The sequence below is a fragment of the Marmota marmota genome, unplaced genomic scaffold (assembly GCF_001458135.2).
Source record: "Marmota marmota marmota unplaced genomic scaffold, marMar, whole genome shotgun sequence".
Taxonomy (NCBI): Eukaryota; Metazoa; Chordata; class Mammalia; order Rodentia; family Sciuridae; genus Marmota; species Marmota marmota.
The window spans coordinates 12242250-12256019 of NW_026000169.1; positions in this window are offsets into that span (position 1 = coordinate 12242250).

Genomic DNA, 13770 nt, shown 5'->3' on the forward strand with positions numbered 1-13770 from the left:
ATTCTGCAATCTGTATATGGGGTAAAAATGGGAGCTCATAACCCACTTGAATCAAAGTGTGAAATATGATATATCAAGAACTATGTAATGTTTTGAACAGCCAACAATAAAAAATTTAAAAAAAAATAAATAAATTGAAAGGGATAGGATACAGTTTAGTGGTAGAGCACCTTTGGGTTCAATCCAAAATAAAATAAATTTCTACTTACAGTCTCAAGTATATACATAACAATACAACAAGGGGATTTCTAAAAGTCAATAATTCTGATTATATTTTTTCCTCCTCTGTCTTCTGACTCCCTTCTTGATTTCCTAATCTCAGGTCCTGACTCTTCCACACAACCCTAATCCAAGTGAGATCCCAGGGAAGAAGTGACCCACTTCTTTTCCTTTATCTTCTTTTCTTATTCATTTCCCTATTTATGCTCCGATCCATTTCCTCACTTTCCTCTGCCTATTCCTCTTGTAAAAGGCTACATTGCCCAGCCTCCCTTGCCAACCAGCTTCTAGTTGGGTCGATTGTAGATAATAGGACAGAAGAGCAAGAAAACAAAGGTATTTCTCCCTTCTTTGGGGCGAATTCTCCTACAGTGAGTGCATCTCTCTCCTGGCCCAGCTCCCTCCAAATGGCCACCACTCCTGGACTCTGGTAGCACCACCTGTCCCTCTGGGATAGTAGACTTGCTCTTCTTTATTCCAAAGTTTCATGCTTATAGCCTTTTTGGCTTTCCTAAAATCTATTCAAATAAAATCTTTTATATCCCCATAATTAAATTTTTTTCCATTAAGCTTTCTGGCATGGGTCTGTTTTTCTTACCAGACAGTGATGAAGAGTATTTTTAACACTCTGTTTTTTTCTTCATCTCTTTCTATATTGCTACCAGGGTTTGTTTTCTAAAACACAGTCACCTTCTTGGGATCTTGTTACTGACCTACTCACAAACCCTTCAGTGGCTTTTCATCTTATACAGGAGCTAAGCTCCTCAGCATGATGGACTGTTTTTTAAACAACCTGTCTCTATCTGTGCCAGTGACATCTCCAGCTTCTCAGTATTCCCTAACACTGAATTGCTTATAATGCCCACTCACACACACTGCATGTATACAACCACTCCCACACAAACATCCTGCTGCTCCCCCTCTCTGATCTTTGTTGCATCATTTCCTTCTTATCTATCTAATTCTGGCTGACTTGAACTTTCCTTCAAAACTCAGCTCAAGGTTGTTTCCTCTAGAAAGTTTCATTGAAAACCCAGGCTGGGCTTCCTCTGGGCTTCTGTCACAGCTTGTGCCTGCAGTTCCCATATTTTATTATCAGACTCTACTGATCAATCTCTTTCACCTAAGTGTGGTGCTTCAAGAGCCCTGCCCATGCCTTCTTGGTTGATGTACATTTCTATACTTTCTAGCAAGAAATATTTAATGGAAATGAACTGGACTATAACCTCATGTGCCCTGGCAGCTCAAATTAGAAATCAGTGAGTCATTCTTAATTTCCTTCTCCTGTACCCCTATATTCAATTGGTCAACAAGCCCTAACTACTTTACCTCAGATATTTCTCTGATATCGTTGTCCTTCTTGCTCACCCTAGAGACACTATCCCAATCTTCTCAGTGTTTTTAACTTTCCTTTGATCATGACCTATAGTGAGAAATACATTTTGCCTTGTGACTAAGGAAATGCATCCCACAGTCCAAAATTTTAATAAAACCACTTTAATATAAGATGCAAACAATTTGCAAAATACAACAGAGTATATTCAAGATTTAAAACCAAAATTTATCTATTTTGTCTTTTTAAAAAATTTTCAGGTAATAAATCCTAAATCCTATGTAATAACTTCAATGCTGTCATGATTTATAGCCAAATGATGATACTTATGTTGAGAGATAATATACCTGCAATTGAATATGCTACATTTTAAGCCAATCCACTTGGTTCATTTTGAAGATTATGTATATTTGTCATAGGAATGAATTTATTAAAAATTTGAATTTATTAAAAATTCAAATTGTTCAGAAAGCTTTATGCATAACATATATCAAATGGGAGATTCATGGAAATTAAGACGCTTTGATATTTTCTTCTCTATTCAAGTCTATTTTTCTAAATGTAGGTTATGACTCACCAAATCATTTCAAGATTCACTAATGGGTTGTACCACATAGTTTGAAAACCACTGTTTTGGGATGATCACTTGCTTGAATTACTACAATTACTTCCCTCTTAGGCACCTCATCTCCAGTCTGGCTTCCATACAGTTTCCTTTGTAAATAGATATAACCATGTCACTTTCCTTCTAGGGAAAAAATTCCTAGGGGTTTAACTCATTACCCATAAGATGGAATCCATATTTCTGAGCATCTCAGGTCCCCTGGGACCACTCCCAGTTTAACATTTCCCTCCACCCGCTGCCTCCCTGGTTCCACCATGTCACTTGCGCCTTCCTTTCCCCTTACTTACTGACCCTTTTTGTCTCCCTTTTTTTTTAACCATTGATGCTCCTTCACTTGACATTCCCTTCCCCTCCTTATGGATCTGTCAGTCCTTTATTCTTTTTTTTTAAAAAAAATATTAATTCTAATCAGTTATACATGACAGTAGAAAGCTCTTTGGTTCATTGTACACAAATGGAGCAGAATTTTTCATTTGTCTGGTTGTGCATGAAGCAGAGTCACACCATTTATGCAATTATACATGCACCTAGGATAAAGCTGTCCATCTCATTCCACTGTCTGTCCTACACCATTGCCCCCTCCTCCTGCCCTTTGTCCCATCCAAAGTTCCTCCACTCATCCCAGACCTCACAATATGGATTAGCATCCACTTATCGGAGAAAACATTTGTCCCCTGGTTTTTGAGATTGACTTATTTCCCTTAGCATGATATTCTCCAACTCCATCCATTTTCCTGCAAATGCTATATTTTTATTCTTTTTTAATGCTGAGTAATATTCTTTTTTATTCTTTTTTAATGCAGAGTAATATCACATTGTGTATATGTACCACAGTTTCTTTATCCATTCATCTATTGAAGGGCATCTAGGTTGCTTCCACACTTGTGATTTGTGCTGCTATAAACATTGAAGTGGCTGCATCACTGTAGTAAGCTGTTTTTAAGTCTTTAGCCATTAGAGCCTAGCTTAGACTGAGGAGTGGGAGAGCTGGGCCTTTATTCTTTCAATGCTCAGGTATTGATGCCAGTATTTCTGTATATCTTCCTCACCTTCCCCCTCCCACTGAGAGACTAGCAGATTAGCTGCTCCCTCATTTGTGTTCCCATTTGACAATTTGGCATTTATCATCGTTGCTTTACATGCATTGGAATAGGTGCCTGTGTCACCTGGCTGAATATGAGCCTTTTGAGGGCAGAAACTTGGCACTATTAAAAGGGATAATGACTATAATGCACTTTACGGAAGTTGGCAGAGTCAACAGCTATAAAATCCATTTATTCTTCATTCATTTTTGTGTCTTAGCATCTAACCATGATAATTGAAAAGACATGTTGACTTCCAATCCATAACTTGAAACATTTATATTTTGAGTTTTAATACTCCTCTCGTTTTACATAGTACTTCACATCTTACAAAGCATTTGTATCCTGGTCAATGGAATATATTGTAGATAGGGAGGACAAGAATCCAAGCTTCCTGCTTCTCCAAAGCAGAAATCAACTTTGAGATGAACTCAAATCCAAACCTGGCTCCAGATCTAACTCTATCTTGTTTCCGTTTGGGAAGGACTATTCCAGGCCACCAATGCCTTGCAGTCATTCATTTGCCATTAGAGCCTAGCTCAGACTCAGAGAAGGGCCATGGCTCTCATTAGCTGTGGCATTACACCTTTCCATACCTAGCCTTAACTCTCTTGTGTTTCAGTTTGACTTTTGCAAAGACATTATAAATAAATTCCTACCCCTGAAGCCAGCTTCCCTCAAAAAAAAAAAAAGGATTTAGGAAGGCATATTTCTCCTTAAAAAACAACAAATAAAGGCTGGGGTTGTGGCTTAGTGGTAGAGTGCTTGCCTAGCATGTGTGAGGCACTGGGTTCAATTCTCAGGACCACATATAAATAAATAAAATAAAGGTCCATTGACAACTAAAAAATATTTTAAAATATCAACAGCTAAACAGAACAACCAAGGAACAATAAATGTGAGGCAGTTTGCTTACTAACAACAGCTTGTCAATCAAATATAAGGCTCAGGTTTCATTAGGTGTCAAAAACAAACAAAAACAGCAGCTGTAGTGACATAGCAAGGCTAGGACCCTACTCTAAATATCTTCTTTCTTTCACTTGGGGAATGAAGGGTGACAGGCACTGAGCATCAAATGATAACTTTCTAGCTTCATTTTAGCAAGTGGAAGGAAAGACAATTCAGATTTATCTAATACCTATTATATCCTAGGGACTACATATTTTGTCTAATCCTCATGTCTCCCAATCAATCACTAGGTACATGGGAAATAGTGACAGAGAGGATGGGTACAATTTCTTTCCTCATGGAGCTGCCAGTCTGGCCCAGAGGTTTGCTACCTTTCTTCCACCCTAACACACTTGAGGGATACAGCACAGTATCATCAGTACCAGGGGATCATTATGTAATGATTTTTATCTCAGGTGAGGGGTGGGTGGATGAGTTTTTGGTGTTAAGTGACAAAACATCTTGAGTGATTATGATTATTCCCCTTCTACATGAATAAGGACACCAATTCAGAAAAAGTAAAAGAAACTTGTTTGTATAATATATAAGTACTATAATGGGGAAGAATATTTTCTTTTTGAGCAAACTGGAGGGATACCCACATGGAGTTGGGTGGAAGTCAAGGACAGCATTCTGGAGGTAGTGACATTCAATGAAAACCAGAAGAGTAGTAGAAGAAAATGTTTAGTCAGAGAAAGGACATGGGATGGAATGGGATGAGATGGTACCACAGTATTCTATTAGCCCATATTAAAGCTCAGAGAAACAATAAAAATTTGGTACCATTAGAGGAGTTTAAAGAATTTAAGAATGACTGAAAGGTAGAAAGCAACCAAGGGGAGTTGCTGGAGACCTAGGTGGGGGCTACTCCTGAAGGGCTTTGTAACCCATGCCATGCTTCTTTTGAGGGTAACAGGAGCCACAGAAAGGAAGATATGGCTGCATAGCAGAGGTTTTAGGAGCTATAGACCGATGGCTGCTGATGGCCCAACCCACATGTAGGAGTTACCTGTTAATTTTGTGGATTGGGTAAGGGAAAGAGAAATGATAACCTGGCTTTCATTTGAACAACTGGGTGGGGATACTCCAAGGTGGAACACAGACATTTTATCAGAGACAGCTGAGAGACAGATAATGGGCAGTTCAACTTGGATCATTTAAGTTTGAGGTATCCAAGGAGAGAATGTTCCAGACACTCATGTACCTAGGTCTAAAGCTCTGGAACGAGGCCTGAACAAGAGAAAATATCTGCAGATGGTTCCAGGGGCCATGGCATAGGAAAAATTATCCTGAGATAATGTATTCAGTGACCAGGCTTGGTAAAAACTCCGAAAAACATCAGCATTTAAAGGACTAGAGGAGGAAAAAGAGGCAGCAGAGGAGAATGTCAGGTTAACTTCCATTTTACATGTAAGAAAACTGGTTCTCAGATTCTACAGCTTGTCTAAGTCTATTCAGCTGGAATGGGGCAGAACTGGGCTTAACCTCTATCAGGAGCCTGGTTTCCAAATCACTTGTTTCTATTATACACAACTGTAGTGGTAGAAAGAGGCGTGATCTCAATTGCCTAAGCATTTCTTCATTTGAATTCCCCTTTCCAGACACTAATCACAGACCATCTTCCCAAACCACAGTTTTTCTTCCCTGGTTCTCTTGTCTAGATGCTAATGATCATAGGATAGATAAGGCAACCAAAGAAGAAAGCAAAGACTCATCTGACCTTGAATTAGGCTATCAGCTAATTCCAAATATCACTTCACCCCTAATTTACTTGGTAAATAACTCAGTGTTTTAGGTTCTCTATATGTTTAATGGGAGAAAAGTGTCTGTCATCACCCAATTGCCTAATCTAGAAGTGAAATGCTATATTAAGTTTAATCATTAAACAGCTTTATAAGAGGTTGTTACAAACACAAGGCAATTAGAATATTAGTTTAAGTCACTTGGATTTTCCTGAGGAGTCTCTCTCACATGAGGACACTATAAACATGCCACCAGACACCTACCATGCCTAAGCAGGACTTGGTTTATTGCAGTTCACAGGATAGTAGGAATAAACGAAGGCCTTTGTCTTGCTGGTGTAATATGACATCAGCCTGCAAGGTTCCAGTTCAAAGTTGCATCCTATCCAAACAGAACACTAATAGTGAAGAGGCTTTGGAATCAGACTTCCTGGGAAGTCTCTCAGCTGGTGGATACTTCAATCTTAGATTCTATTTCCTTATCTGTGAAATGGGCATAATAATACTTGCCTCACCCAGCTATTGAGAGAATTAAATTAGATCCTGTGTGACAAAGCACTCAGCATGCTGCCTAGAATAGGACAGTCAATAATCATTAGCTGTTATCATCACCTTAGCTTAGCTTTACTTAGGGGTAGAATATGGGCACCACCCTTGGAGAACTGCGTACTAAGATTTCCTTGTAATGTCCCTGAACCTGGGAGAGAGCAGGCGAGGCTAAGGGCAGAACTGCTCTTTTCCCAAGAGGCAAAATGTATAATACACAATATTCTCTAGTGTGTGTCCTTAACAGTTCTAAAGAGCAGTGACAAGAGCTCCGAAGACAAGTCCCTGGCAGGGAATAATGGAATCACGTTGGTCAATACTGAGAAATGGAATCCCTGACAAGGTGTTGAGAAATCATCCAGTCCTGCACACTGCTGGGACTTCTCACTCACTACCTGTTTTCCTGGATTTTCGTGAGCTCACGCTAAAATAAGGACAGCAGTTAAATACGGCTCCCCACCCCCTGGATTCTGCAAATCCATCTAGCTGCAGGGATACCTTTAAAAGGAATTGGTTGCGCTTTCCAAAATGCTCACCTAGGGGAGCAACATTTGGCGACCAGTGCACCCAGGTGAACAGTTCTTCAAAGCAAGCTAGACAGTACCCGCCCCTTTGCCTGAAATCTTGAAATGCCTTACTGGGGCTGGAACCAGTGCAATTGCTGATGGCCCAGTGAAGCCTCTTGGAAAAAGAAAGGGGTGGAAGTAGATTTAGGAGAGGAACCAAGGCAGCCCTGCAGATGCAACCGTTGCAATTTGTGTCCCTTCTCCCTTCTGACGTAATGCCAGTTTCCTGCTTTCGCACTGCAGTGCGCAGTTCGCTAGCTTCGAAGTCTGCAGGTCAACTGACAGCACACCGAGATAATCACTAGCGCTATCTTGCAATTTGTTTTCCAAGAACACCCTTTAACCCTTGCAATAACCCCGCCCCCAAATTCCACTTGGGGCTTTTCGAGAGGCATTGTTCTCCCCTCCCCCCAGGAAGGCCGTCTTTACGCACAGCCAGCACCAGGAAACGCTGTTGGCTTGTGGCTCAAATGGAGGGTTGGGGTGGGGTCCTGAACAAATCTTCTGACTCCCGCTTCTGTGAGATTTCCAAATCCCTTGCTTTATTTCAAGCAAATATACTGTCGAAGTGGTAGCGTTTTCTTACACTCTCCAGAAACCGATGTAGGAAGTGGATAAAAGCCGCTAGGAGAACGTGCACAGAGACACTCTCACGCCCAACACCCCCACAGAGCTGGGACAAGTGGCGACCGCTTAGCCACCTCACGCGCGCAGGGCTTAAGTGCAACCTCTCAGCCACCGCTGCCGCCGCCCAGCGGAGTTGGGGGAGACTCCCAAGGGCTCTTTAAATACGATCTATAAATACTACGGGTGCTCGGAGCTCGCGTCACCGCACATCTAGCTTCCGATTGGTCGGCTAACCTCGCTTATTTGCATAGTCGATTGCACAACTGGGCGGTGACCTCCGTCTGGTGCTTTTGCCCCGCGGCCCCTCCCCCTCCGCGGGCCGCGGGCCGCGGGCGGGACCGGGAGGCGGCATTCAGAGTCCCTTGAACTAGGGAACGTTTTGAATCGGTAGTCTGGAAGCGCTCCTCCGGGACGCCCACTGCCTCTCAGAAGGAGGTTTTGACCAGCTGAGGGTCCGCGGGTTTAAACTGGGTCTTTTTGCTTTCTATAAAAAAGAAAGAAAGTTTCAAAGGTTCCTCCCGAGCAAACGTTCTGGGTGACTCGCTGAGGCTGAATATAAAACCACGTGAGACCTGAACATGGGTAGAGCCCTGTCCAATGACTTGCGACTTGGGGTGTTCAAAAAGGCTTTTGTATGATCGCTCGCTCGTAAGATCAAATTAACTGGAAATCGAAACAAGGAGGGTTCGGAAAGTCAAGATGTTATGCCGCCTCCTGGTTTAAACCTACATTTAAATAATGCACCAAGTAGCCAATATGAAGTGGCATTGTGGAAACTTTCGTCAACTGTGGTCCATCCTGTAGCAGTTGACCATGTTCAGCACAATAACCCGGACCCAGACCCGAGTTAGTTCACTCTGGGGGAGTGGCGGTGAAGGTCAAAGAAGAAAAGACCAGACTTTCTTATTTGGGCAGCAACCCTAGAGTAGCAACCGAGATTTTTGAAGTGTAAAGACACAGAGGATTCTGTTGAAATGAAATGCCGTTGGTTGCGTGGTAGGACATGCAGATATTGTAACGTTAACATTTAGTTACTACAAAATTATTTCTTTTTAGAATGTACACTGAGAATGCGGATTTTTTTTCTGCTGTTTGCTCAACATTCACTGTAACAGTCAATTCTTCTCTGGGATTAATAATAGGGCAACTTTTAATTCTTTCACTTTGCTTTAGAATATTCTGCCCTTAAAACGCACATGGTACATCATAAAGCCTTCCTGTAGCGATACCAATGGTTGCCTGCTAGAACATGTTGGTGTCTTATACATAGTCGATTCTCAGTAAATAGTGGAAGGAATCAGACAAATATATTTATCTGGAAGAGACTAAGCATTGCTAAAAACAAAGATCTTATTATTGTTTCATAAATGTTTTACTTTGATATCCTTTCCCGCCTGAATAAAACTCAGTTAATTCAAACGTTCTCATTATCGAAGACAATTCTTTATGCTGTATGAAATTGGATGCTGGCAAATATGCTATTCTAAAAGCTTTGTTAAAAAAAAAAAAAAGAGGGCTTTGGATTTTAACAAAAGAGCGCCCCCTGCTGTCAGATGTTTTATGTGGGCAACACGCCTGAAAATCTGAAACACCTGGTTTAGGCCCACTGTAAATGTGGAAGAGGATCCAACCCAGGTGTCAGGCTTGCTAGGCAAGAGCTGTACCACTGAGCTACATTCCCAAATTTTAAGTCACCATTTTAATTGTTATTGCTAAGTAGTTGTGGTTATTCAGTTGTGAATATTACTTTACAGATCTTTCTCATTTTCAAAGCCATGCAAACCAGTTTATACTTTGAAACTAATCTTGATTATATTAAAACAAAAGATAGACTTGCTTTGTAGTTATTATTCTCTGCATTGACTATACCATTGTAAAAAAAAAAGGATAAAGCAAAGGCTTTGATGGTCAAAATACTTTTCCCAATAATTTTTGTATTGTGTAGCTGAATCACTGAAATTGACTTATTCAAACTGAGATTACTTGCAATAGTCTTATATCAGCCTCTCTTTACCTTCTCAGCTAGTTTAACTGTGCCTTAATAAGTGCATCCAAATTCCTAGAATGATGAATAAATGCATTTGCAATTGTTGTCTTCTTGGTAATTATCTTCTTTTTTCTTTTTAAAAATGCTACATTTCTTTGTTGCCTTATTCATATATTCATATAAAATATTGTTTTAAAAAAGTCTGACTGCATAGTTTGAAAACTGCACATTTTGGTTGCTACTTCCATTGGTTTCTCATTTTTCATAACTGTTCATCTTGAGGAGGAAAGAGCTATGTTCAGAGGTGGGCTGCTGGTATAGTTCTGAGTCACTAGGAGGTGAGAGGATAACTGGTAACCACAAATAAAGAGATAAAGAGTGTGTGCATTTTCACTGTGAATGCTAATGGAGGTATTTTAGCTGCAATTTCCATGGTAGTTACTTTACCTTGCTTTATAGAAATATAGAGATAATGAGCATAACTATTCTGTGGTATCCATTCTCTTAAGAGTAGAGGCAGACATGGAAATACAGTCTGCCATTATGTGCGATAATGTATGTAGCAAAAGCTCAGCACCCTCCAGGGCTAGGAAGAGAATCTTGCCCTTGTGTTAGCCTAAGGTACAAAATCTAGCACTTTACAGAAGTGTCAAGTACTCTTGTGGCCCCATGAATTTGGCCTTGTTATGGCTTCAATTGTGTCCCCATTCCTTGAAATTTTTTTAATTTCTAAATTTTTAAAGTTATGCTTAAGGGCAGGTTGGATTTATGACAAAAGGCTTATGACTTGGCTTCACATTCATTTATATGTTGAAATCCTGCCCTCAACCCTATACGTTACAGTGTGACTACTTACAGATAGGGCCTTCACAGAAAATTAAGATTACATGAGATCCTTAGGTTGGGTCCTAATCCAATGTGGCTGGTGCCTTTTTAAGAATAGAAGCATAAGAAATAGATTTGTGTGTACTGAGGAAAGACCATAGGAGGACACAGTGAGAAGACTGCCATCTGCAGGCTGAGGAAAGATTTGGCGAGAAACCCAATCTCATGACACCTCGGTTTGGGTTTGTAACATCTAGATCTATGAGTAAAATTCTGTTGTTTATGCCACCAAGTCTGTGGTATTTTGTTATTGTTATTGTAATTTTAGTAAACTAATATCCCCCCCTTTCCCAGTTAATGGTGCGGGAACCATCTTTCCTTTGTGTGGTCATAAGGGGCCCACTTCTCAAGTCAGTTCTAAAAGTCGAAAAGATGCTGATGCCATTAGAATATGCTTGGTGGTGTGTCTGCCTCCTTTTAAAACAATTTAGCAATTACAAATTGTCCTATCTATAGATGTTCACATTTTTATTGTATACACAGAATAGTAAAAAATTTCAAGGCTTAGGGGCAGGTTGGATTTACCACAAAAGGCTTATGAATTGGCTTGGCTTCACAGAAATTAGATCTGCACATACTGAAGTTCTGGAGTAACTAGTAAATGAATTTGCAGTAGATTGTGGTAGTGGCTTCTTCTCAGGTCCACTGACTGAGAGATGGCCTCTGACTGTGCTACCAATATCATTTTTTTAAAAATGATAGGGATATTACATTACCTAGGGGACATGACTATAATAGCATGCTCATTCACTTTTAGCAAAAGTATGATGTCCATACCTGCTAACCTTAGGTATTTTTTCTATATTGATATATGAATTGAGTTTTGTGTAGGTTATCTATTGAGGTACTCATGTCTTTTGTTTAAAATTCCCAACTACTTTTGTTTTTATAAAAATTAATTTACAACAAAATCCAGTTGACTTTTTTTCTTGCAATTACTCTAACAAAATTATACTTGCTCAAACACATCTTCTTTTAGGCAATTTTGTCTTATTGAATAGACAGCCTGAAAATATTATTAGTAGAGGAATTCCCATTTGTTGAAATTTTAGCATGTATCAAGGATCATAGGACAGTATCTTGCAATCCTTAATCTTACAAGGGAAGCACTACTGTTATCTGCAGTTTACAAATAAAGTAACTTGTCCCTAAGAAAGGTAAAAAAATCTTGCTCAGAGGTGCTTTCAAATCCAAATCCATAAGAGTCCAGGTTAATAGAAGTTACATTCCAGAAAATAGAGAATATTACAAAAATATAAAGTCAGAAACAAAAGCCATAATATTAACTACTTTATATGATATCACAGAAAAGTACTTTCCAAATTAAATATCAGAAAATTTTAGTTCCATATATTTGAATGGCATAAATAAAAAAATATACTAGCAAACAAATTTTAGAAATAATGGCTTAAGCAAATTTTTTTTTTACTCTAGATTTGGGTAATATTAGAGGGAGCCATTCACACTTGTAATTATTATGAATTTATGTAGTTATTATAGCAAATTTCCAAGAAATAGCAAAAAAAAAAAAGTGTCTTCAGTAGGCAATTTTCTGTTTTGCATTATGGAGCCATTTGGTTTATCATTGGGTCTAGAGAATGGAATAGTAAGAAACTCCTAATGCCTGGATGCACAGTCCTGTGTCATGTATTGTCACCACCATCACTTTCTAGTGTTTTCTGAGTGGATAGAGTGTTTATGCCAGATAGATTTTAAAAATAGCTAATATTTTTAGTTTTTTTTAATGTTCTAGATTATTACTTATCCAACTTAAAAAAAATAAAAGCCAAAAGACCTTGCCAGCAAGAAGCTCCCCAAATATGATATAAGGCCATTGGAATGATGAAATATAAGATTATTTTTCAAAATGAGCTCAGAATAGGTCATTGGTTTAGGGGATAATAATTGAAATTTGTATGCATTCATTCACTAATACTTATGTATAAATAGAGTAAACTTTTTGAGGGGAGACACTTTATTTTTTTCTCTTTATCCTTGTCAAATACCTGGCTACAGCAAAAATTATTTAATGTCTGAGTGTCTTCTATGTATCAGGCCTGGTTCTGCTCTAAGTACTAGACTTTAGAGTGGAAAAGTACATTTATATCTTCATGGAGGGATAAATGGAACCATGAAGAGGGTCAATAAGACAGAGCTCTCAATGACCTCGGTCACTGCATTTTTGAAATAGGTTCTGATACTAAATAGCCTTGAAGGAGAGGAAAGGTTTGAAATAAACTTTAGGAGGAGGTATAATTCCTGGGGATAAGGTAAAGTTATAAGTCTAGGACTGAAGATTCAATGAGGGAAGACAAAGGGATTATTGGAGAGAAAGCTTCATGTTGAGTGGGACAGCCTGTGGATGTTGCAGCTTTTGAACATGGTGAAAGAAGCAGAGTAAAGAAGACAGTGAGCTGTGTGCTGCCAACTTCAGGGAGGTCATGAAGCCATTGGAAGTGATTGTAAATGACTGGACTAGGGTGGGTCGATTCTCCAGAGATGGATGGAATTACTTCGTAGGAGCTGGAGATTTGCAGGTGGAAAGGAAAGCAATAGTCTGAAAATAGCAATTCATGAAAGTTCAGATCAAAGGTAAAAGGAGGTGCGAAGATAGTAGGGGAGGTGTCTTCAGGAACAGTTGGATTTCAATTAGGCCAAGAACTGGAGGGAAACATCTCTTTTCTGAATCAATGAATGTTGAACCCTCATTTAGGCAGTTATTCTGAATATTTTTGGATTGAATTAGCTTTTATGTCCTTTTAAATTTAGGTTAATTTAAAGCAATGCATTCCAATTTCCTTTGTTTATATTTTCATATTTACTTCAATACCCTTGTGAGGATAAAAGTTGGAAGCAGAATAGAGATTTTTGAGTGCAAAAGTATGTGTTGCAAGAGAAAATATTGCTTTTTACTCTATATGCTAGTATTTTTAATTTATTAGAATGCATACTGCTTTAATAGTAAAGGAAAACGAAGTAGGTATCTTTAGCATAGCATCTGAAAATCACATCACCAAAAAATTAAAATGAGTATCCTGAACTACTTTCCTGTTAGGAAGGAAATCAATACTATTTTTTTTTCTTTAAAAAAATTTTTTTTAGTTGTTGATGGACCTTTATTTTATTTATTTGTATGTGGTGTTGAGAATTGAACCTAGTGCCTCATGGATGGTAGACAACGTGCTACTCCAGCAGCGCCCCCCCCCCCCC